The 25,616-nt window shown below is 46.7% G+C and overlaps 1 protein-coding gene across 3 annotated transcripts in view; it reads right to left on the reverse strand.

Moving 5' to 3' along the window:
* Pknox2 (PBX/knotted 1 homeobox 2) overlaps nucleotides 1-25,616 on the reverse strand; it is a 270,318-nt gene that overhangs the window by 92,036 nt on the left and 152,666 nt on the right. For all 3 annotated transcript variants that reach the window (XM_050125637.1, XM_050125639.1, XM_050125640.1), the window contains exon 3: nucleotides 5,921-6,025. The gene's annotated coding sequence lies outside the window, so the exon portion shown is untranslated. The remainder of the gene's footprint in view (nucleotides 1-5,920; nucleotides 6,026-25,616) is intronic.

Here is a 25,616-nt window from a genome sequence, read left to right on the forward strand (position 1 = left end):
AATGGGTGTGTCCTATGGAGAAGACAGAGACTATGGGGCAGGGAGTGGGGGGTAGGGTGGCGTGGGGGAGGTACGGAATGAAGGGTAAAGAAATAATACATGAAGATTTCCCTGAGCTGAAGCCAAGCAAGTAACTTCAGAGTCAAGAGGATCCCATGGACCGGGGAAAAGAACGACAAAAGCAAAGCAAGCTTTAGGTCCCAAACTATACCAATTCTGAACCCCCAAAGAGAGGACTGGAAAGATGGTTCAGCAGTTAAGAGCACTGACTGCTCTTCCAGAGCATCCAGGTTCGCTTCCCGGCACCCCACATCACAGCTCTCAACTGTCTGTGGCTCCAGTTCCAGGGCACCTGACACTCCTGGCAAACACCAATGCACATCAAATATATCAAAGAAGAAGAATGGAGCCCACAATTCCCATGGATCTTCACAGGCAGAGAGGAAGCTAGCGCAGCATCATGACGACCTGAGGCACAGAACCGAGGGTGCTTCTCAGTGGCAGAGCATCTGCCCAGTGTGAAAGGCCTGAGAGGAAGATGATGAGCTCAGCCAGACTGTCAGCCAAGGGTGTAGATGAAGTCAGTGAGAACTCACCTCAATTCCCATTCAGCAATACAGAAAAAGCATATTTAGAGGTGATATTCCAGCAAAACCAACAATTCTGCGTATTACAACATATAAGGAAATGCAGGGAGGAGGATAGTATTTGCACAAGAAGGAGCAAGTAAGCATGACTCCTGAAGGGGGAAATCCAGAGGGACGGGGAGGGGGGTCATTACACCACTGTGCTCCTGACCCTGGGGATCTGTCTCTTTCCTGCAGTCAAAACACACAAGCAGATTAGGTGGCCGAGTGACATTTCCAAGTCCACAGTGGGTTGAATGCCTTCCAATAAAGTTCAGTCCTTTTGGTTTTATTTTGTTTTGTTTGGTTCTGTTTTGTTTCCAAGACAGGGTTTCTCTGTGTAGCCCTTTGGAACTAGCTCTGTAGATCAGGCTGGTTTTGAACTCAGATTCAGCTGTCTCCACGAGTGTTGGGATTGAAGGTGTGCACCACCGCTGCCCAGCATAGCTCAGTCTTCTAAATAACCTCCAGTCAGAATCTAGAGGTAACTACACTTATGCAACAGAATGCAAATATTCTAAGTCTCAAGGTAAAGAATGTAGATAATATACTACCCCTATACTATATACACACTGTATGAGATGGTATATAATATGTTTTACATACAGTGCCAGATTTCCTTTCTCCTTTTTTTTTTCCTTTTTAGTTTTTTGAGACAGGCTTTATCTGTGTAGCCCAGGCTGTTCTGGAACTCACTCTGTAGACCAAGCAGGCCTGGAACTCAGAGATCTGCCTGCTTCAGCCTCCTGAGTGCTGGGATTAAACATGTGCACCACTACATTTTCATTTTTGAAGCAGGGTCTGGTCACATTATGTAGCCCAGGCTGGCCTTGAACTCTTGACCTCTCCTTAGCCTCCTGAGGGCTGGGATTATAAGCATGTACTACCATGCTCAGGTAAATTTTATTTATATATCTATATATTATGCATATATCCTCTAACAAAAATTATTACACATAGTATTTAAAGCATTATATTTGGAGGTGGAAAGATGGCTCAGTGAGTGGTTAAGAGCATTTGTTGCTCTTGTAGAGGACCTGGATTCAGTTCCCTTCCCAGCATATACGGGACAGCTTACAACCATCCTTAACTCTATTTCCAGGGAAGCCAATGTCCAGAGAGCACCAGACGTGCATATGGCACACATGCGCACATGCAAACAAAACAATCATACATATGAAATATAAAATAAATGAATCTAAAACATTTTAAAAGTATTACATTTTATGTACCATAATAGTGTATAGAATCATAATATAGAGTATATAGTTTTATTGCAAAATTAGAAATAAAGTTATAGTGAAAAAGAAATGCCATCAAGTTGAAAGAGAAAGGCCAAGCATTGTGGATTATGCCTGCCTGAGATATTATTCAGGAGACAGAGGGAGGAAAATTGCTTTGTGTTCAAGACCAGCCTGATCTACAATAATGATTTCCAGGACAGCCAGGAGCTACAGAAAGAAACTGCCTCAAAAACCACAAAAATAAAAGGGAAAATATAAAAAAAGATGAAAGACAAAAGAGACATGAACTTAGGATTCTAATGTATATACTAGTAACATATAGAGTAACACATATGATAGATAATACTACATATTATATGATTTAATAGAATATAATATATAGTAAATGATATACAGTATCATATAGGATTGTGTATATTGCATCATATATACTACTATATATTATTTTTGTCTGTTTTACACTGTTAAGATTTAAATCTATATAAATATATAGTATGATTTATATATTATATAATACTATACACTAAAAATCCTATAAGATATAGGATTATTATTGTTGTTGTTATTGTTACTGCTATCATTTTGATACAGGGTCTCACTATGTAACCCTGGCTGGTTTCAAGCTGACAATCCTCCTGCCTTGGTCTCCCCAGTCCTGAGATTGCAGGTGCGTGTGACCATGACTTGCAGAAACTGTGAGCCCTTGACTGCCAGTGTTAGCTCAGACTGACCTAAGTGGAGCTGCCTGGAAGACTAATAGCATCTGCACAGAGATTGGGTGGAGGGGAGCTAAGGAACGACTTCTTAGAGGGCCTCTGGCTCATGCTCTTCTTTCACAGACACTAGACTTACAAGGGGCCCAGAGACGGATGATGCAAAGGAAGGGCCACCAGCCCAAGGAGTGCCTAGGAAAGAGAACCGCACGTGAGGAGGCAGAGCATCTAGCCAACAGTGGAAACCTAGACTAGGACTTTGATGCTGAGCTCTTGAAAAACTTTCAGAAGAGGAGAAGCATTTGGGAGTGCCCAGCAGGAAGGTGGCTGGACATTGGAAAAGCCTGGAGAAATCAGGCCAGAGCCCTCTTGCTTAGTATTCACGATAGCTCGAAAGAAACAGATTCAGTATAGAAAGAAGGTTCCTTGGAACGGCTAGAGAGGGTCTTTGAAAAGAGGTGACATTTTCTGAGCATTTCCCAGGCACCAGAACTGTGTGAGGTCACTGCCACGAAAGCCCTATGAGCGGTTTCTGTTCTAGTTACATAGACAATGATGAGCTGGGTTTGTAATAGGTAGCTCCAGCATTTGGGAGGCTAGGGAAGGAGATGGAGGCTAGCCTGGGTTACATAACTAAAACCCTCTCTTGGAAAAAAAATAAAAAAGAAAAAGAGAAAGGAAGAGAGCAAAGGAAGGATTGGGGAAGAGCGGAGAGGGGGACAAGGAGCAATGGTGATAAAAGACCCCAGTTCTAGAGCTTGCCCAAGTCCTGCAGCCAACAAATAGCCCAGCTAGGAACGGACTCTTGCTGGGTCAAGTTCAAATGTGAGTTTATGCGAAATCAAAGGACTCCCATCAACACATGCTGGCATGTCCTTCCCACTGAGGAGACAACATGTGCTGCTCCCTTCTGGAGTCTGAACAGGGAACCAGCTCCTTGGCACAGGGTAGCACTGCCTGGGTTCTTCCACTGGACCACGGGGATGGGCTAGAACTCATGTTTACCCAACAGGACTTAGAAAGTTCCCACTTGGGAAAGCACCTGCTGTTTGGGGAAACGGTTTTCTTTTCCACCAGTTCTGAGCATTGATGGTGCGCCTCCTAAGGACATAGAGACTGGCCATGAGTCTCTGAACCTCAGAGGCATGAGCCAACACTCAGCGTGAGTACAAGCAGGAACAGACACCGGAGCCCTTGGTTTGATTATCCTTAGCTTTGATTATCCACCTTTGTCCTCTAACCAACCTCAGGCACACATTAATGGCCCTCACTGTCCTTTAGATCTGAGTTAGCCTCCATAGCCCCTTCTGTGTCTCCCTGGGAACTTCTGCCTCCACTGAGCTTGGCGGCAGGGGGGGGGGCAGGGAGGCAGGCAGGCACGCAGACCCAGGAGAATATGTATGTCAGTTAAGGTTTGTCGTTTACACGTGGAGATCATTAACAAGACTTATTTTTAAATTGTAATTGCAAAATGTAAATGCTCCCCAAACTGATGTGTAATTGCTACCCCATCCACCCCAGCCCTTCCCCTCTGCTGCCAGCTTTGCAAGGAGAGAATTAGAAAATAAAAAGGGGGTGGATTATGTAAGCAAAACGATTTTAAAAAAAGAGAACGAGAGCTAAGAATTTAAGTGAGACAGCTGGCGGCTTCTCTGATTGCCACACTTCCAGCATTAGCTACAAAAATCGTCCTTGCCAATAGCACCCATCCAAGCAATAGTGTCAACTGTGCTTAGGTTCCAGGACACACCACCCTGCCGCTCACTTGGAGAGACAATTCAGTGATGAGTCAGTGTGTCAGGGAGTCTAGGGTGAGAGGTTGGGTTCCTATTTGAATTGACTCCCAACTTCTTGGTAGAAGCCCCCATTCTCCAGAAAGACACAGCCACATAGGAGCTGTCTGTCAGGTGAACTCTCTCCCCATACACTAGCAGTTATAAGGGGTGCAGGCTGGGCTGTGTGAGGCTAGCAACAACCTTAGCCAGGAGAGAGTAGAGTTCTACCAGGTAGTCCGTGGGGAAAGCCACAGTGCCACCTCAGTCTCACAGAAAATCGCTAGACTTAGCTTCAGGAGGCAACATGCTCACGGTAGCTCACCATATCTGCAAGTCTGGTTCAGACTTTCTATCTTTTATGTGCCCTCCATATTCCTCAAGGTCTTCTCCCAGCCTCTATGGACATTGAACTACATCATTGTGTTCTCGGGCTCCAAATGCCAATAAGACTGTCAGCCATGACTTCAGGGGAGTTGTCCCCCACAAAATGTAGTTCTGTCTTGACCCCCGTGGATGTCTCCTCATGGCAAAGCATGTTGACCCCCATCACTACACCAGCACCACAGTGCATCTGGACAGGAACTGAGACAGTCAGGGCTGCCTGCTCTTTTCTCCTCAGACTCTTCTATGAGCGCTTGTGACCACTAACTACTTGAGAAACTGGGACAGCCACATTCACTTGTGTGTGTCACCAACTTCCTCCTTCTTTATAAAAAAAAACAGGTTTTTCTGAGCAATACACAATAATTACTCAGAAGGAAAGCTGGAGGATGGTGAGGTTTACAGGGGCCCTAAGACATCATGAAAACATAAAATCCCAGACAGGGTCCTTGGGAGTCGGGACTGGATCTCACCATAACAGACCCAATCCCAGTCACGGCATATAGGAAGACAAAGGGGTGGTTTTGGGTAATGGACTTATAAATCGCTAACCACACTGCTACATAAGTCAGTGGGATCTGAAGGGAGTTAAAAAACCAAAAAACTAAACCACAACAATAAAACCCGCACTCATGCCTGCTAGGAGGCTTGAACGCGAGTTCTCTATTCAAAGTGCTTAATCCAGTCCAAGGAACTACTTCTCCAAACCCATCGTAAACCCCTGGGGTGCAGTTTTCTTCCCTTCCCATTCATCAAGTCCTTTGGGGTGCACATGTGTGAGTCCTCACCTGCTTCACAGGGTAAGGGTCTCTGACTAGGGGACTGGCCTTTGTCACCAACATCTCTGGGTGACACTTGCTCCAGCACTGTGCAAACGCAGTCATCAGCACAGGTGTGTGCAACAGCCATTCACCCGTACCCCATGGAAAATGAAGAGCAGCAGAGAGCTCACAACAGGCCTGGCTAGAGAGGTGGCAGAGAGACATAAAAGATGCAGGCAGTGCTTGATATCAGAGGCTGTCTTTGCTAAACAGCTGCTCAGGCGGCCAATTGCTGCTAGAGGGGGTTTTTGGGGAAGGACAGTGTGTGTGTGTGTGTGTGTGTGTGTGTGTGTGTGTGTGTGTGTGTGTGTTGGGGTGGAGGCTTCAGCACACGTCCAAGGGTAGAAAAGCATGTCTTACTGTTGGGTGATCCCACTGCCTCTGGGATGGTCTTCAGGAGATTCACCCTTTCTTCTCACTTCCAGCTGGGCCAGAAATGCTTCTTGTCAGCCACGGAGAGAGCACCTGCAGAAGGAAGGAGACAGTGGGTTTCAGGAGGGGTATCCACACAAAGGAATGGGCTCTCTCACCCAGTTCCTCCTCCCCAGGACATGTCTTATTATACCGTTTGGCCCATACACTATGGGACGGTTATCGAGTTGGGCAAGGGGCTGGCAATTGAAACACACACACACACACACACACACACACACACACACACACACAGAGAGAGAGAGAGAGAGAGAGAGAGAGAGAGAGAGAGAGAGAGAGAGAGAAATCATCCTTGAAACAAGAATGCCCCTTTAATTGTGTTCCAGGGCAGCTTATATAGGCTCTCCTTGACTAATGTCCATGCCCTAGTTCTCGAGATTTTTCATCTGCAAGCCCACCAGAAATCACTCCCCTGCCATCAGGAACTCATGAGGGTCTCATGTCCAGAGCAGCTGCAAGCACAGGAAAACAAGTTGTTTACTCCGGCAGGCAAGGGGTTGCAGAAAATTCAGGGTCTGAGGGTCTGCAGTCCCCAGCATCTTATTATAGAAAGAATGGATTCTATTTCTGCTGCGTACGTTCCAACTGTAACTGCTGCCGTTCAACTCTCTCTCCTCAGCTTGGCTGCTGAGCCTCACTCGCATCTTTGTAGGCCCCAAACTCTGTCACAGTTGGACTTGCCCTGTTGCTCCCTGTCTGGTTACCTGACCTCAGGTTGACTACAGCTACCCACCCGGCAGCAGAGAGGTCTCTAGGAGTGAATGTGGACCCTGGGACAAGTTGACACCTTGTAAGATGGGAACTCAAAAGGAGCAGAGCAGCATGCTCTTTCGGTCTGATGCTGAGCTTTGGGTCCAGGTGCTGACTGGCAGGCTTAGCCTAGCAGTCTGAAGATGGGAGGGCCTTGAGGAAAACAGGAGAATAGAGAGGAAAAGACAGGAGAGGAAATAGACCAGAACCAAAGAAAGACAACCTGAGGCCTAACAGGGGCCTTGGCTGGCTGCCTTTAAAGGTTACTTTTAGGGTCAAGTGAATTAATTTTCCTAATATTTGAAATGAACCACAACGTCTGAGGCTGAGTCTGAATGGTCAGCCTTGCCATTAGGTCTAGCCAGATATTTCCTATCCACCCCGTGACTTTCTCCTGAGGATGAGTTGACTCCAAGGAGGCTCTGTTAGGAGTCAGCATGAAGCAGGGCTACTCGAAGCTGTACTTCCAAGGCAACAACAGGAAGTTCCTCCGTCCAAGAGCCTTAGCCCTGTCCTTGCGGCGAATGCATCTATAGCATCAGCAGCCCCTTCCTAGTTAACACCAGCTTAGTGAAAACACATTTGCACCTCAGCAAAGAATGTAAGTAACAAGAGACATGACGATAGGGGCCGAGAAAAGCAGCCCAGACTGGGGTTGCAGCAGAGAAACAGAAACTAGACATCGGCCTGAGGGACAAGGCTTTCCTGCCTGGTGTGTGTGTGTGTGTGTGTGTGTGTGTGTGTGTGTGTGTGCGTGCGTGTGCATGTGCGTGTGTGTACATTGCTGGGGAGGTGAGGGTGGCAGACAGACAACATCCAGGATCCCCAGGGAGGTCAGAATTCCCAGTGGCAAGAGAGAATAAGGTGTACTGGGATAGGATGAGCTTGAGAGATGTTCCTAGAGTAAACAGGTAGCCATTGCGTTTACACTAACAAGCGCCCTCTGGGTTAATCCAACCTCCCTGCCTTCTTCGTGCCCCTCACTCCTCCCAAGAGGAGACGAAGAACAGCGAGACACATTTGCAGGGGCCAGAGAGATCAGCACCAATGGAGGATGGGGCGCTGTTAGTGCCAAATTACTCCTGTCTCATTTCCTTCACCCTCCTCCTCCACGTAACCTTGTCCGTGAACTCTGTAATGAGTCCCAGGGCTCTGGACACAGAGGCTGCAAACCTGGGAGGCATGTCTGACTCCTCTTCTCTGAGATCCATGTAATTTTCACTCCCCGACACTATCTCCTCTCATCACTTCGTAATCAGAGATAAGAACCATCTTTCCTCCTTTCCATCCCCTGTGGCACAACCTAGACAGGCCATCCTCCTTGGTCACACTTGTCATGCTCCTGCCTGGTCTGTGCCATCAACCCTCAGTGCGTCCATACAAATGACTTATCTACAAACAGTAAGAGAAGGAAGTCATGGCCTTTCATGGGCTTATAGCTGCTCCGCCACCAGGACACCCAGGGGTATCTTGCTATCGGAGGCACTCAGAAGCACGCTAGCAAAGCTTTCTGGGTGCCTGCTTTGGGACCCTATCTGTCTAGGTGTATCCTCCTCTCTATACCCAGGGGTCCACTGCTCTCTACCCAATCAGAACCACTCTCCTTTGCCACAGCTGGCCCACAGTGTCTCAGTTCCCTCAATGCTTCCATTCTATATTTCTACCTGATAGGACCCTAGCCGTTCTTTAATGTTCATCTCAAACACTCTGGTGGCTGCCTCAGCAGCCAAAAGTAATTTTTCTTCCCCTTTGTTTCTAAGTAACACACTGCTTGTCATTCTCTGCAAGCTCTTGCCATATTCTGTCTCATGCTACGGTCATCATACGTGCCATCCTCTTTCCAAACTGCCAACCTCAGAGCCAGAAACCACATCTTACAGGTTCTCAGTCTCCAAAGTACATTAATAGAAAATACTTTATTTCATTATTAAAATTAATCTTTGAAGTAATATTTTATCATGTTTACAAAACACATTTACTTATTATAGAAAATAGATAAATAAGAGAAGTAAAGCTGTTAGTTGTAATGCTATAATAAGATGGCCAACATTTGATATTTGAAACAAAATGCTTGTTTCTTAAAATAGTACCATATTAACACAGAATTTAGTATTTGACAATATAGTACAACTTTCTGTAAGGGGATTTTCTTTATCATCATCATCATTATTAGTTTTTTTTAAGACAGAGTTTCTCTGTGTAGCTTTGTCTGTCCTGGAACTTGCTTTGTAGACCAGGTTGGTCTAGGACTCACAGATATCGACCTGCCTCTGCCTCCCGAGTGCTGAGATTAAAGGCATGCACAACTACCGCCTAGTAGAATTCATTTTAATAGTTATATAACATTATATTTTATGAATGTGCTGTAATTATCCATCTAAGGTTTTATTTTATGTTGTTTAGATTATTTCCAGTTTTTCTACCATCAGCAAATAACGACCATTCTCGCCAGCTGACTTTTACCCCACTCCTGCTCCTTTTCCTAGGGTGATTTCATGTGGAATTGCCAAGTTCAAGGCTGCCTTCCTTTTAAAGACCTTCCACAGAGTCCTTGAAGGAGGGTCATGTTCATGGCCTACCAGCGGCGTAAGAGAAACATCTTTTTCCTTGCTAAGTAGTTGTTCCCATTTTATAAGTGTGGCTAACGGAGCTTAGGAAAGCCAAACCCAGGTATATTCACACCTTTTCTCCTAGCAGCAGAGGTTTCATACATCTCATTTCCCCAGCCTGCCCTATTTGTTCTTGTTTGTCTTACCAGGGCAACGCAAACGCTTGCAGTTGGCAGTATATACTCAGTGTTGTTTTCCTGGGAGGGGAAGAGAGAGGTGGGCATGCTTAGGGGGCCATTCCTGGAGCCCTTTCAAAGTTATCCTTCCCCTTTGTGCTCCACGCCTCTGAGACCCATGTGGCAGATGGGAGAACCCCTGTGAGCTATTGTTTGTGATACCTCCTCCTTTTCCTGTGAAGCTGCAAATCTCTTCAATTCAGCCTGTGTATTAAGAATCTACCAGGAGCCTGGGCCTGAGCCCAAAGATGAGTCAATCAATCCCCAACCTCTCTCCTCTCCTCCCCCTTCCAACCTTCTTCTTCCTTCCCCCTGCCCCACCTTCCTTCCTTTTTCTCTTCCTGTCCTGTAGATTTTATATTCGAAGTTGGGTGGGAAGTACTGCCATGTGTGTTCGGTGCTGCTTCTGGCTGCTGTTTTACCATCCTCTCCTCTGTCAGGCACATAGAGATGAGGTCAGGGGCAGGCCTAGGTTCAGAGCTAAGCAAGGTAAGAAACCCTGTCTATTTCCCATGTCCTCCGGCTTCTGTCTCTCATCAAGCTCCTTGTGACCCTAGAGAGTGTGCGTGTTAGCTGGTCGGGAAGAGCGCCCTCCTGAGGTCCTGCCGCAGTCACAGGCTTCTGACTTCTGCTCTAGCTGCTCTTCCACCTGCCCTGGGGCGACGCTGGGATTCCTCAGATAGGATTCAGACCAGCGTTAGTCAAGAGAAGCCTACCTGCCTCCCGCTCTGGGATTAATAAAATGCACATTAGCGAGAGGGAGGATGATCAGAGGTGACACGGGCATGCCCCTGCGTGGGACACAGCTTCAGGGCTACAATACACATAGATTTCTCCTTTCCCAGAACTGACAAGCAGCGAGCTCCGCTTGTTTCCCTACCGCCCACAGGAAGCTCGGAGGCAGAAATATAGCCTATAATCTCCTTTCTGTCACTGGCAGTGATTCCTCCGAGCATAAGGAGGGCAGCTCACATGTCACAAAGCTCCGAGGAAGATGAAAGACAGAAAGAGGGCAGAAGGGAGAAAAGAGGCTGCAGATGTGTGGTTGCCAACCGTCCTAACTCAGCCACCTCAGCCCTCAGCCTGCTCCTTTTTCACCCGGGCTAACGCCCCCACCATCCTATTCTTCACCATTCAAAGTCCTCCTCCTTTCACGGGCAGCCTGGGTCAATACCGCCTGATCCTGGGCTGAAGCTGGACGGACAGCCTGAGGGGCAGACTTGAAGAACACCCAGAGAACCGAGCCCTGTGGGACCTGATAGGAAAATTCAAAAGTTTGGGAGGCAAGAAAGGAACAGAGTGTTGACTTGAAGACAAAGCCGTTTTCGTCTTTACTACTGCCCAAAACACCAGAGTAAAGCTTGCAGCTTCTTAGTTCTACCAGACCACGCCTTACAAATCAAGTTCATCTCTGCCAGGGAGGGCAGCTCCCCAGAGAATGCCTTTACCTATTTTGCCAACTTGAGCTTGGATGATTTTTGCAGAGAGCAGGACAGTGGCTGGAATCTCTGGTCAGGGACCCAAAGAGAAGGTCTATCCGTTCCACTTGGGGACGTTCCTCCACCCTGGTGTCTGTCCTAGCACTCAATACCTAGAGAGAGGCTGCACTCAATCCGGAGCCCAGCTGATGGTCACCGATTCAGTAAGTACGGCTGTGACAACGTAGTTTGCCTACCACATCCCTGCTTCAATTTCCCAATGGGGGACATTCTTCCTTCCGTGTTAGGGTGTGCATGCTAAGGAAGTATGGCCGCCAGTTCCGGTCACCCACAGATATGTTCTGTGATGTCGGGCAAAGTCTTTCCCTTGTCTGAAAGTAGTTTTATCATCATTCCTATTGTTGGCCTCTTCGCCTTCTACAAACAGGAAGCTGAGCTTGAAAATACCATCCCATCTCTAAGGATTCCCGATCATCCGTCGAGCCAAACTGTCACCCTAAGGAAGGCCTAGAATTCAGCAACAGCAAGGACTCCGGCCTCCAGGGACCTGACTGTAATGTGAGGAGCAGAGGTGCTCTTTGGGAGTCTGCGAGCCATCTTTAGCCTTGGCTAACCATGTCTCTTCTGTGCAAACCCCAGAAGCTTTCCAAGGCCCCGAAGACGCAAGTCTAGATTTCCTAAGCTTTCCCTCTTGCCCTTCATTATCGGCTTGAACCTTGTCCTCTAATCTAATCCCTGGTTCTTCTGAACTTGAGCCTTTGCCCCAGTTGAGAGAGGCTGCCCCTGTTCAACACCCAATATCTAGTTCACACTGGCCTGCGCATCCTGTTCCCTGCTAGAGAGCCCGGCACTTCTTTCTTCCTGCCTCCAGTTCCTACCAAACCCTAAGGTTATCTCCAGTCTTATCCCTGGTCCACAGATGAAGATCTGCTCCTTAGACCCCTGTCTATGATGGGCCCTTAAGCTTTCTGTATTTTCTGAACTTCAGCTCTTTAAGTGAAACGCAATCTCCCTGGTGGCATCATCAACTTGGGTCTTTATTTCTTGTACTCCTCCGTGCATGCCTAGGTTAGCACTGAGACTGTGTCGGTCATGCAAACTATCGTTCTTGTCACGCGGAGAGAAGACGTTACTAGAAAATATTAACTCAGATCAATGCCCTTGCCGAAGCGGTTCAGTCAAGAGTTTGCCTACTTAGCTATCAGTATTAATTGCTGAAGGCATTGCAATTCTCTATGCTTCACTGTGTCCTGAATTGACTGCTTTTAACTGAAGATGGGTTCACATGCTTCCTGCACTCCCCGAGTCTGAGAAAACTAGCATAGAGAAGTGGTGTTGGTCAAACGTGGGTTCGATGCCAGGCCTCACTCTTCCTCCCATGTAACCTGAATAAGCTGCACAGGAACATCTTTCCCTACTCTGAGAAACAGGAGCATAAGTTCCTAGCTCATGGGTATCTCTGAGGATGCTATGGTATTATATCACATACATGGTGCATTTAGTGGGGATTAAGTGGCTCTGCAGTGACGAGGAGCAGGGCTTTAATAGACAGTGGCTTGTCCTTCATAGTAGTAATAGCAATGGTACGCTTAGACATCGTGTAGTAAGAATCTACCCATCCTTCAAGAGCCAGCTCTTCATGTGTGTCGTCGGTTACTGTGACCTGTAGTAGGAGTTATATCGACCACACGGGTGATTTTTATTTTGTTATAGAAATGGCATAACCTAAAACTACTGGGTTTTGTTGTTACCATTGCTGTTCTCTGATTTAGGCTTCTGAATCTCAATCCTTGAAATAGTTTTTCCTGTACTAATTGCACATTTTCAGAGTCAACATATTTAACGGAAGTAGGAAAAGGAGCATTAAACTGCAGAAATGCATCGCTCATGAAACAGTCTAAATTTGTGTAAATTATTCGCCAGTCCTAACTCCTTGCATCAGACTGGCTAACTTTCTCAACTTGTCCCTGTAAGTCACTTATATGCGTGTTTTCATACTCGGTTGCAGTTTTATGCTGTAACTATTCATGTTATAAATGAGATTGAAGAAATGTCTTAACAAATAATAACAGGAGTATACTGGAAGGGATTGCCAACATAAAATGGTACTTCTGTGGTGTTTTACTCAACGGCTTGTAAACTCTTGAAGTTGCCTAGGAAGTGAGGCCTTATGTAGTTCATAAAGGCAGACTTTCACAGTATCTTTTGGCTCCAGCCCAGTCCTTTTTGAGTTTTGTCACACTGCCTTTCAAAAACCAAAACTGCCTTAAAAATACAAAAGAGACCTAAGCAAGCAAGCATGGAAGCAAGCAAGCAAGCACTTGCTTAGCTATCTATCACTACGACCATAAAATTGTTTTTCATCATTGCTAGTCACCCTTCTCTTTGGTTTTAAAACTCTCAAACTTGCAATACTTAAGAATTTTATACTACATTTTATTAATCATCCATGTGTGTGGATATGCATGCATCCTAGTGTGGAGCTCAGAAATTCTGGGTCAATTTTCTCCTATCATATGAGTACTGGGGAATCGAACTCAGATCCTCTGGCTTGTCAGTGGGCTCCTTCACCCGATAAGACATCTCACTAATGCTTCTCACCCTGAGACTTGGAATTCTGTTTTCAGAATAGATACAAGAAGGCAGTAAAGGATAAGCCTAGAGGTTTTGGTTTGTTTGTTTACTCTTGAGAGATCAGTAACAATGTTTATGCATACAAATATGTGAACACAGAGGGGTATATTGCTCAGTAATTCCAGAGCATAGGCAAGGTTTTGGTTTGGGTCTCCAGCATCACACCCAAAAATCTAAAGTATTAATATACATGAAAAATGGATGTAAGAGATTTCAAACCATGGTTTTATTTATTTATTAAAGATTCAGCTCTCCAAAGTTTTCTTTCAGGCTACCCTTCCCCACCTAGGGTGAATCCCTCCCTCCCCTCTGCTCTCCCAATAATCAGGATCATACTTCTAGGATAAAAGTCTGAAGTTCTTCGCCACGCCCTACAGGCTGTCTCATTGAATTATTTTCAGATGTTCCTACACGTGTCCTTCAGTGAAGCACTGAGCATCCGGAGAACAAGGACTAAAGATTTCCCACATTGTATCTCTAGCCTTATGTTCCACTCAGTGTGTGTTTATGAAGTTAGGAAATGGACAAATGAATAGGAATGCCAAGAGCAGTCAAGAGATTTGGCCAGAGTTTGGCCAGACAGAGGAATGAGCTGTGGAAAGGACTGGAGACAGAACCTATCATGGAAAGGAAAGCATCCTTTTCAGCAGAACAAGACCATCCTCTCCCACCCCAGCTTTAAAGATACCCTTAAATTTGCCCCACAAGGTTTTATTTCTTGGGGGAAAACTTGGACTATTAGCAGAAGACTTCAATGCTGAAAATCTGCAAAGCCTTGCCTGTGTCTAGCTCACTTCACCCCAACCTCCCTACCAAAGTCTTTTCCCAGTCGTCAGATCTTCATCCCTGAACCTTGCTTTCTAACTCCTTAGGTTGATGGACCACTCAGCTTAGGTACTGAAACAGTCTTTCCCCAGAAGCAGGGAAAGGTAAGTACATCTTGACAGCATTAAGATGTCCTTGTTCTGACCCAGCTGGAGTCAGCCTTTCCTCTACCTCCCCACTGCTATAGTTTGGCTGGCAGGAACCTCTTGGTCCAGCTCTGCTCCTGCCCTGTACAAACTGTGCTCAACACTGCAAGGAAGGCTCTAGCCCTAGCATCTCCTGTGAACAGATCTTTAGCTCTTACTGCACCAGCTTGGGATGCTCTGAGGATAAGATGTTTGCATTCCTAGCATCCACTGAGTTAGCTAATCCTCAGAAGAATCTCAACCCCATGTATCTCCTGAGATCTCAGTATGTATTTTGTGTATATCAGGTATTTAACAAATATCTGTTGATGAAAACATATATAAATATATATGCTCAACAGAGGACTGCCATATTAACATACTACATTCCTGATCTCCTTCACAAGGAGGGATATTATCAGTTTAGTTGTTAATCCTCGTACCACCCTGTGAAATGGACGATACCAGTCTCATGTTAAAACGGAAACTGCGGTTAGGGAAATCAAGTGACTTTCCCAAAGTCACAAGGCTAGGTAAGGGGAGAAATGAAAGAGCAGGGCCCAAGGCTTATAGTGCAGCCTGTTAGCATAGCTCCTCAGTGCCCATGCCTCGGCTCACCTGCCCATCTGCCCCTCGACCCACCTCTGCCTACCTGCCCCCTGCCCCTCTGCCCCCTGCCCACCTGCCCCTGCCCACCTGTCCCTCTATCCACCTGCCCCTCTATCTATCTGTCTACCTGCCCCCTGCCCACTTGTCCACTTATTCACCTGTCTTTCTGCCCACCTATCTACCTGCACACATGCCCCTCTGCCCACCTATCCACCTAGCCATGGGTCAGATGTCGAGAAGCAGAGTTGCTTTTCTACCTCACCTGGGAAATAAATAAGAATAATTTTTCTTCTCATCATTTGGTGAGTCAGTGACATTTCGTTTGACAAAGGATGTAGGAAAAGCTTCTCCTGGGACTAGTTTTGGGACCAAGCTCTGATAATACTGCTTTATTGAGAAGGGATGCCAGGAACTGATCTCCGGATGGCCTTTACATGGAGTAATTTATGCAGAAAAAAAGAAATACATATTTTTAAAGAAACACACATTGATCTCCACGTAGTCACAATGACAATGGTAAGGACAACGCACACACGAACGCGAGCGAGCACACACACACACACAGAGTCAATTTCTCTCTCCTCCCTCCCTCCCTCTCTACCTACCCACCCCTCAACACACAAATGCACAGATTCTGGTTCATGCTCATGGTTATAGTCACAAACAATAAAAAGTCAAAGCATTCCAAGTCAGGGGATCTGCAGCCCCCCCCCCCCATACACACACTTGCTACACAGTGCATGGTCCTGAATTCCCCCCTTCTATATCCTCTGGGGAAAACTGCAATTTTCCCATTTAGGAAAATCTCAGTCATTAAGGAATGCACCAGAAGCATGTCATCGAAGAGATTAATATCTCAGGGCCCCGCCTGAGTCAGGGCCCTGCTCCTTCCTGTGTGATCACACTTCACAGGAGACGGTGCCAACCAGATGACCTGCTGCCCAAGGCACAGCTCCACTCAGGGAGATTTATACCCTGTGCCTCACTCAGGCCTTCACCAGAACCTTCTCTGAGGCGAGCAGAGGAAGGATAAAAATAAAGGGAAATGAAATGTCCATAACTCCGCTCCAGATGCTACTCAGCAACAGAGGGGATGGAGAAGGGATACACTTAAGACGCCTTCCTCCCTCAGCTGCTCGCATAGGGCTGAACTGGCAAGGTCCCGAGAACCAGGAACTCTTTTCTCATCGTGGAGAATTGTGATGTAGGCCCAAGGAGAGCCCAGGATGCTCATTCTTATAGAATGAACACATGAAAACTCAAAGAGGCCAGAAACTGCACAGGGATTAGCATGTGTTGTACTACACTGCTCTGAGCCTCGGTTTCTCCTTAGGTCAATAAGGTTAGAACTGACAGTCACTTCCAGCGTGGTCTGTATCAGGGGCTGCCTTGCTGTGCCTTGATGTCACATTAGGTAAGACTTTCCATCCTTCTGAATCCGCTAGAGCGTTTATGCATCCCACAGCATGTCCGGTCATGTCCGCTGGCTTTCTGTGTGAGTTGCACAATAGCTGGAAGGCTATAGTGCTACAATCAACACCTCCAGCAAACAGACAGAGAAGTCAAAACTGAGATTATGTGTCTTGGTTTCTGTCACAGAAAGAATCAGCATTGATCCAACTTCCTTGGAGTCACCCCTATTTAAAACTGTAATAACACACAGCTGTGAAAGCCCTAGAGTTTGAACTAATATGCCCCCCTCCCCTTTCTTTTTCTCGAGACAGGGTTTTCGATGCAGCCCTGGCTGTCCTGGAACTCATTCTGTAGACCAAGCTGGCCTCAAACTCTCAGAGATCTGCCTGTCTCTGCCTCCCAAGTGCTGGGATTAAAAGCATGCCCCAGCACTGCCTGACCAATTTTTTTTTAATTGTCTAGGTCAGATTGGTTGAATAATGATTGAATTGTGTGTGGCTTAGGATAGAGACCTGGGGGATCTGGGGAAAGAAGGTCCTTCCTTTAGAAGAAAGTCGAACTCCCCTTTGGCTATTGGAGGGGGGCGGGATGAAAGAAAGGGGGAACTAAACTAAGATTCAGTCACCCAACAGGTGTTAGCTGAACATCTGCTTTGTGTGAGGAACTGCTCAGGATCGTGACCAGAAGTGATAAAAAGCCCGGCATTTACGAGGCTTGTACTTGGCTGGGAGAGAGGTGGGAGCGGAGATGACAATCACAAGACAACAGAGGAGCTTTATAAATAAAATACCATGTCAGGTGACGACAATGGCAGGAAGGTAAAAGACAGAGAATAAAGTATCAGGAGTCAACAACTCTTCACTGAGCTGACACGGGAGTGGGAGGCAGACAAGCGATGGCTGGGCGGGGTGATTTCAAAGAGAAATGTTCCTTACAGTCAGGCATGGGAATTCTTGGTCTTTGGTTGACAGTGTTTTGGGGGAAAGATTTAGGTGTTGCAGCCTGGCTGGAGGAAGTGCACCACTGGGGTAGGCTTTGAGAGGAAAGGCCAAGCTCCTCTACTTCCCGTTTTTCTTTTTCTGTTTTGTCCGTGTGGTTAAAGACATAAGCTCTTAGCTTCCTGTTCCTGCTGCCATGCCTTCCATCTGCGATGGACTCTCATCCCTCAGGAACTGTGAGCACAAATAAACTCTTTTACAAATTACATTGGTCATAGTGTTTTGTCATGGCAACAGAAAAGTATCAAATACAGCTAATTAATATGATGAAAGTGTGTTATTTGCATATATGAAAATGTCATGATGAAACCTTGTCTGTTGTTTTTTTAGAACTGGTACTGAATCCAGAGCCTCACATATGCTAAGGCAAACCACTGGCCACTGGACCATATCCACAGCTGTCTTTTTGCTTCTCTTACTTTATTTTATTCATTTATTTATTTATTTATTTATTTTTTCAGATAGGGTTTCTCTTTGTAACAGTCCTAGCTGCCCTGGAACTCGCTTTGTAGACTAGGCTGGCCTCGAACTCACAGAGATCTGCCTGCCTCCAACTCTGAGTGCTGGGATCAAAGGCTTGCACCACCATACCCAACTTTTTTTTTTGCTTCTTTTAAATGTGGAGGGCTAGCTTAGAGTGTTGGTGCATGCCTTTAAATCTCAGCATTTGGGAGGCAGAGGCAGGAGGATCTCTTGAGTTTGAGGCTAGCCTTGTTTATAGAGTTTGTTCCAGAACATTCAGGACTACACAGTAAGACCATGTTTCAAGAAAAAAGAAGAGAGAGAGGATAGTAGATAGATTAGATAGATAGATAGATAGATAGATAGATAGATAGATAGATAGACAGACACACAGACCTGGTTTTACTAAGTTGCGCAGGCTGACTTTGAACAAGCCCAGGCACCAGGCGGACCCTGCAATTATAATTCCCATACTTCAGCCCCCCCTCCCAGGAACTGAGATTATAGTTCTGGCCCAGTGACCCAGACTGGCTAAGATCCTTATTTTGTATAACTATATACTAGGAAGGGCTTGGGAAGTAGAATGCTTGCCTGGGATGTGTAAGGCCCTGACTTTGATCACCAGCACCTCCAAAAACCAAACATTAACAAACACTAGCTTTTGAAAAGGCAAAATAAAAGGCAGAAAAATTAAGTTCCTCCAGTAACTTTAAAATCATAAAATAGGCCAGAGTCTGAGAGCCCAAGGGATATAAAACTCAAAGGATACAAGAAGGTATCTATAGGGAAACCGGTCCTGAGACAAGGCATCTGAGGAAGAAAGAACAGACAAGGGAAACCTCTCCTGCTGGGATAAGGAGGGGAAGCTCCTTATGCTATCGGTGCAGAGTTTGACACACTCCTTCTTTATCCGCATCTGCTGTCCCTCTGGCATCTCCTCGGGTCGTGGGCTAAGTGCAGGTAAGGGAGGTGCTCATCTCAGGCACAACGTTCAAGAGGAGGAACCAAGACTGGAGGAACCCAGTAAAGGCCAGCACAGTGGCCACACCTTGGCTACTCTCACTGAAGCTAAAGGAAAAACCTGTAGCACCGTCCCTATTTCATGCATACATGTATCAACATACTGTACTGTGCCCTATGAACACGTATACTTATATGTCAACAGAATTGTTTTAATTTATTATAGTTTGCTTACCATGCATTTGTGTCATTAATTTTTCTTTTTCTCTTTTTAAAGCAATTGCATTAAATATTATTTTGTTTGATGACTGAATTTTAGGAGTCTCCTTAAACTTTGTGTCTGAGTCTAGCAGACCTCTCCCCATGATGTCATCCAATGTGAACACATGAGAGGCTTTGTGAGGAAGAAGAGGGGGCACAGGCACAAATGGGAAGGCAACACAGGGACAGGGAATCCTGCTAGCAAGACAGAGGATACCATCCTAGTGGAGGACCTCAAGATGTGACCAGGAGGGTCTAGACATTCTTTCCTCTCTGGAAACCTTGGGAAGTTGAGCTTTCTGCAGTGTGAAGGAAATCTCATGTTGGTCTGCTGGAGTGTTTAGCAGGAAGAGGACCACTCACTCTAGAAGGCTTGGGGAGCATAAGGGAGGGGAAGAAAGCTGGTGCTTCCTATAGTCCTGCATTCAGCACCCACCGAGGAGCAAGAAGAGAGGGTGTTCTGCACCCTTAGAGCCTAGGGAACAGGAGGGAAATTTGGAATGAAAGGAACGTTCCTGAAAGACGAAGAGTAGCAGCCCTATGTGTCCCCAAGGGAGAGCTCAGTTCCCAACCCCGTCCTGTTTCCTCCACTGCAGCCCCGTGCTTCCCTCAGTGTTCTCTGAACACCAAGATCAAATCCTAAGGCTTCAGGTGACAATCTGTTCTCACACCCTTATTAAAAAATAAGATGCATCTTAAACACACGTGCTTGAAACCTTTTATAACCCTGCTCCTACCTAACTTTCCAAGCTTATTATGACTCTCCTTCATGTACCCAGAGGGGAGAGCTGGCAGGTTGCACTGTCATGACCTGAATGTGACTTGAACAGTTCATGTTGGAACCTCATCCCACCCAGGTGGTGGTGCACACCTTTAATTCCAGCAATTGGGAGGCAAAGGCAGGAAGATGTCTGAGTTTGAGGCCAGCCTGTTGTACAAAGTGAGTTCCAGGACAGCCAGAGCTATGCAGAGAAACCCTGTCTTAAAACAAAACAAAACAAAACAAAACAAAAAAGGAAAGAAAAAGAGACTTCATCCCATTATGGTGACATGAAGGGGTAGGGACTTGTAGAAGCAGTCACAAGGGCTCCATCCTCCTGGATGGGACCATGCCCATATATATGCGAGCTTAATAGGTGCGTCCTAGCTCTTCCACAACATAAGCATCAGCTACACAGCGTGAACCCTTACTGAATCTGCTGTCCCTTTATCTGGGACTTATAATCCTCTAAAACTGGGAAATGCATATTCTCATTAAAATCCACCAAGGCTAAGATGGACAAATAGAGACTGATTGTTTCTGTGAAGATAGTTGTATTAGAATCTGGCCACATCCATTTGTTGACTGTTATCTATGGCTGCTTCCCACGCTATGGCATACAATAGCTGTACAATATCCTAGAAGAGATTACTGTCTGAACCTTTGCAGGAAAGGTCTGCTGATTGTGGCCTAGGTGGTGGCTCAGATGTGTTCTTCCCTCCTATACAGCCTCTGCTCCCTGATCCCACCAAGCCTGTGTTTATCCCAGGCTGGACCCGCTCTTCCAATGCTCTCGTAGCTGCCCGTTCTATAATTATAAGCAACATTCAAATGTTACTTATTCTGTGATGTCTCCTGAGTTCCTGCAAAAAAAAAAAAAAACTTGCATCCCTTTAAAGCCGTGCACATTGTTGGAGTGACCACATAATTCATCTGTCATACTGGAATAATTTTCAGAATGAAAGAGAGCATGATTATAATTACACAGGTTTCTCCTGAGAACATTCCAGGCGAAGCAGGTCACATGGGCTCATCTCTTAGTGCCTGTTTCCTTCTGCCTTTGAGGGGAAAACTGGTCACTTAGCTTGCTTCTGCAAGGGGCAGCATTCTTAGGGTAAGGGGAGTGGGTAGGTTTGTCTTTCTTTTTCTTCTGAGGTAGTTTTTTTTTTCTTTTTTGTAGCCTAACCTGGCCTCAGGCCTGTAGTTTCCCTGCTTTAGCCTCTCAAGTACTGGGATTGCAGATATGTTCTACCCAACTGGCTTTATACAGGGAATTTTTGACCCTTAGAGTATAAAATTTCTATTTATTTATTTATTTATTTATGGTTTTTCAAGACAGCGTTTCTCTGTAGCTTTGGTGCCTGTCCCAGAACTAGCTCTTGTAGACCAGGCTTGCCTCGAACTCCCAGGGATCCGCCTGCCTCTGCCTCCCGAGTGCTGGGATTAAAGGCAGACACCACCACCGCCAGGCTAGAGTATAAAATTTCATCAGTGAATACTCGTTGAGATAAAAGAAAGAACGGTGCTGGCCCAAAGCTAGACATGACACCTTGGACAGGAACAAGCTGGGATATGAGCAGATGGAGGAGCCACTGACTCTGTGGCTCAGTTTCCAGCTGGTGCCATCCCATGCTGGTATTCATGTAGCTGTGCCCACTTGCCCAGAACCACAGACCACCATGTGCCTAGGCCCCCTGGGTAATGCTTGGCTCCACTGCAACCCCCTATCGGCTTCCTCCCAGCCCTGCTAATCCTTCTCTCAGCAGCTTGCCCTCCTGACATCTGGCCTCATGGAGGATGCAGCACATCTCCTGCTCTACAGGGTCCCCATAGGCACCAAAGTGCTGGGTTGACGACGGCCACGGCAGCCAGAAGAGCTTGACTGGCTGCTCGCTATGTTAGGAAAGAGCCAATTCAAGGACTCGAGTTTATTTTTGTGAGCTCTGAGCTGAGGCTGAATGCTGGGTGATGAGAATTTAGATATGCATCTCCCTTCATAAAGCTCCAGCACATTCTATGGGTTTCTGCTCACTAAAATAGGAGATAGGGAGACAGCAAGGGACAGATGACCCATTTAACATTCTTGGCACTCCCCCATCTGTTCTCCACCGAACAGCTAGAGACATCTTTTTGAAGTGCAAATCTCATTGTACTCGATCCCCATCCTTTGCAGGTCTCAAATACACCACTGGTACCCATCCTTCTGAACATCAGCTCTCACATTCCCATGATGCCCATTGAAGATCAATGAGCTCTGGCCCCGTCTGTCCCTCCAGCATCACCTAGCTCAATCTCGGCACTCTGGGTACCATGATCTTTGGCCCTTCTAACTAGATGTGCTTCTTCCCACCACAGGGCCTTTGCACAAGCTCTCACATCTTGCTGGCAGGCGCTCCCTCTTTATCTGCTTTGTTTTCAGATCATAGACTAAGACCCACTTTCTTCAGGAAGCTCTAGCTGACCGCTCAGGCCACATAAGATTCTTCCCCTGTGTCATGTTTCCTAGTTGAGTTGGAACACTTGCTTAAGTTTGTAATTACACACTCAGTTGTGTGAGGCCTGTTCTCATTAGGTTGAAAACTCCGTATGGGCTGAGACCCAGGATTTTTTTTTTCCTACACCCAGAATCCTCAGCAACCTACAAACATTAAGGATGCTAGGAGCTGAAATGTAGTTCAGTTGGTAGAGTTCCTGCCCAGCATGCATGGAGACCTGGATTCAATCCCTGGCACTGTATAAACCATGCTTGCTGGCACACATCCGAAATCCCAGCACTTGGGAGAAGGAGGCAGAAGGATCAGAAGTTCAAAGCCCCCCCCCCACCATCCCCAGCTATACAACCAGCTGATCTGTCTTAGGGAAAAAAATAGTTGACAAAATAGGCTCCAACAAAAGGCAAAGGGTGGAGTGGCTACCTCTGACCTTTTCTCAGATTGACAAAATAAGAGGTAAAGATGCCTACTTGTTTCTCTTCATCCCCTTCTCTTACTTTTCTCTTCTTCCTTCTTACACAGCTATTTTTAAAAGCTTAGTTCATTGCCTGTTAGTTCACAGGTTAAAGCAACCAAACAAGACAGACCCAGGTGAGGACAAAAGACACCCAATGAAGAGGGTGAGCCAGTACTGACCAGCTAGGACAGGTCGTGCATAGACGCTCTTGTTTCCTCTCGTCAGCCTTCCCACAGCATGGACAGCTCACTGAGGATCCAGAGAGGAATCCTCTGCTCTTGGGCCACTCCCTTGCCCCTCCTTTCCCTTCTTTTTTGCCCTGGTTTGAATGTTCCCCTCTAAAATTCCTGTGAAAGCCAGCTGCTACTGTGTCAGAATTAAGAGGTGGCACATGTAAGAGGCACTGAGGGCACCAGGGCTCTGCTCTCACAACAGTTTCGTGGAGGCTTTGTTTGTTTGTTACTGGAGTGGGTTCCTGATAAAATGAGTGAGTTTGGCTGATGTCTTTCGGACAGGAACGCGGTCTCTTGCCCTTCTGCCATATGATGATGATCTCAAGAAGGCCCTTGCTCCGGGACTTCTCATTCTCCAGGATTGTGAGGGAACACACACACACACACACACACACACACACACACACTGCACATCATATACACACCACACACACATCACACATCATACACACACATGCACCAAAAACCACACTCACATATATATACACTCTCTACACACCATATACACACACTACATATCTTACATATACCACACACACATTAAACACCATAACACACCACACCCACCCACATCACACACCATATACCACACCACACATGCACCACAAACCACACTCACACATACACATACCACATGTACCATATACAATACACACACACACACACACACACACACTATCCAACCTGTAGTATTCTGCTACAACAAAAAACAAAACGTTCTCTTTCCCTGCTCCCTCTGTCACTTCCGTCCCTGGCTCCTTGCTGGAGTTGGGTATTCTTTTACGTCCCCTCATCTTGCTCCCACTCCAAAGCAAGCTCCCTGAGACTGTGCCTTCCATGTGGTTGACTTTCTACATCTCTAGGCATCCGTTTTTTTGTATTTGAGAAAGACTACAGATTCCTGATCTTGCTCAAAAGGGTTTCTAATGTGAGGATGCCTTCCTAAGGCACAGGTCCCAGAGTAGCTGTAAGCTCTGGGTAAGGTGTAGCACCAGGAAGCCATAGGGCACAGCTGCGCCAGCTGTGCAGAAAAAGCCAGTTCTTGGGACCAACACTAAAGCCTTCTAAGCTCAGCCAATATGGGGACTGAGATGCAGCTGGCTCCTTGGCAGGCTCATAGGAAGTGGGGAGCCGGTTAGCTCACCCTCGCAGGTCTGGAGACACATCTGTAGGCTTTGTGCTCACCTAGACTTGCATTACCTCAGCACAACACCAGGGCAGCTGTACTCTTAAAACTGACCAGAAAGGCCACGTCAGGTTCCAGCAAGGATAAAAACAAAAAGGCTCTCACCTGACTGGTGTTGAGCCCATGTACCACAAGAAGGCCTTTCTGCTTCTGACCAACACACAACAGGGAATCCAGCGCCCTGGGCAGGTACTTGAGGCTGCCCGCCCCCACAGGATGATGAAGCGGCCCACCAGGTCAGGAGCACAGGGATTAATAATGCATCAATTTTAATGCAGGGAGAGGATTTTTTTTTCTGCTTCACAAACAGCAAAGTGAATGTTTGAGCATCCCAGCAGGGGGTTAATGAGGACTCTGATTAGTTATTCGGGCTTCTCCACACTGCCTCCATCCATCCTGCTAGGGAGGAGGACAGGCAGGCAGCGGGGAGGGGAGGGCTGCTGTGTGGAAGGGCTACGATTACATGATGGCCTCGGCCTCGTCTCTGAGCAGGTTTCAGCTGAAAACTGCAGTCCCCAACACACACATACACATGCATGCACACACGCACGCACGCACGCACACATGTGTGCACTCACGCACGCACAAGACAGAACCCCAAACTGGAAAGGTCCTTGGAAATGACCTGGTCGAATGAGGCATTTGGATGAGCAGAGGGACATGACTCTCCAGGACCCTCCTGGGGAGTAGTCTCAGCCCTCCTTCCCCACACCAAGTCCCAGCCTGCTACTCCCAGTCCCCCCCCCCGCCCCCAACTCCTTCTTTCTCCAAGGGAATGTTCTGTGTTTCCTTGGGGAAGGCCAAAGGAACCCACTCAAGGAGAAATAAATCAGTGCCCAGCTAAAGCTGTCTGTGAAGTTGTGATCGAGATTTTCCTCGTTGGAAAAAATCTCTGCCCTCAGCCCAGGTGAGTTGCCAGGCACTAGGTAGGCAGGGTAGGGTAATAGAGAAGGCGGCTTTGGCGGTGGCTCCTGAGAAGGGGGAACCTTTGACAGAACCCCCAGGGCTAGAGCTTCACCTCCTCCGTCACCAAGAGTGGGCACTTAGGCCATCTTTGGACTGTTGCCATCAGGTCCTCTACAACGACCCTGGTCACTTCCTGCTGACCCCTGGTCATGGATGAATTCTGCTCACCCCCAACACAGGGCACAGGAGGAAGTAAAGGCATGTGGAGAAGCCACATGCTTGCCAGGAAACGAGTTGCCCACATTTTGATCGATTGAGTGCTAAGCAAG

This window comes from Alexandromys fortis, unplaced genomic scaffold (genome assembly GCF_014885135.2).
Source record: "Alexandromys fortis isolate MF-2015 unplaced genomic scaffold, M_Fortis_MF-2015_v1.1 scaffold_253, whole genome shotgun sequence".
NCBI classification, from domain to species: domain Eukaryota; kingdom Metazoa; phylum Chordata; class Mammalia; order Rodentia; family Cricetidae; genus Alexandromys; species Alexandromys fortis.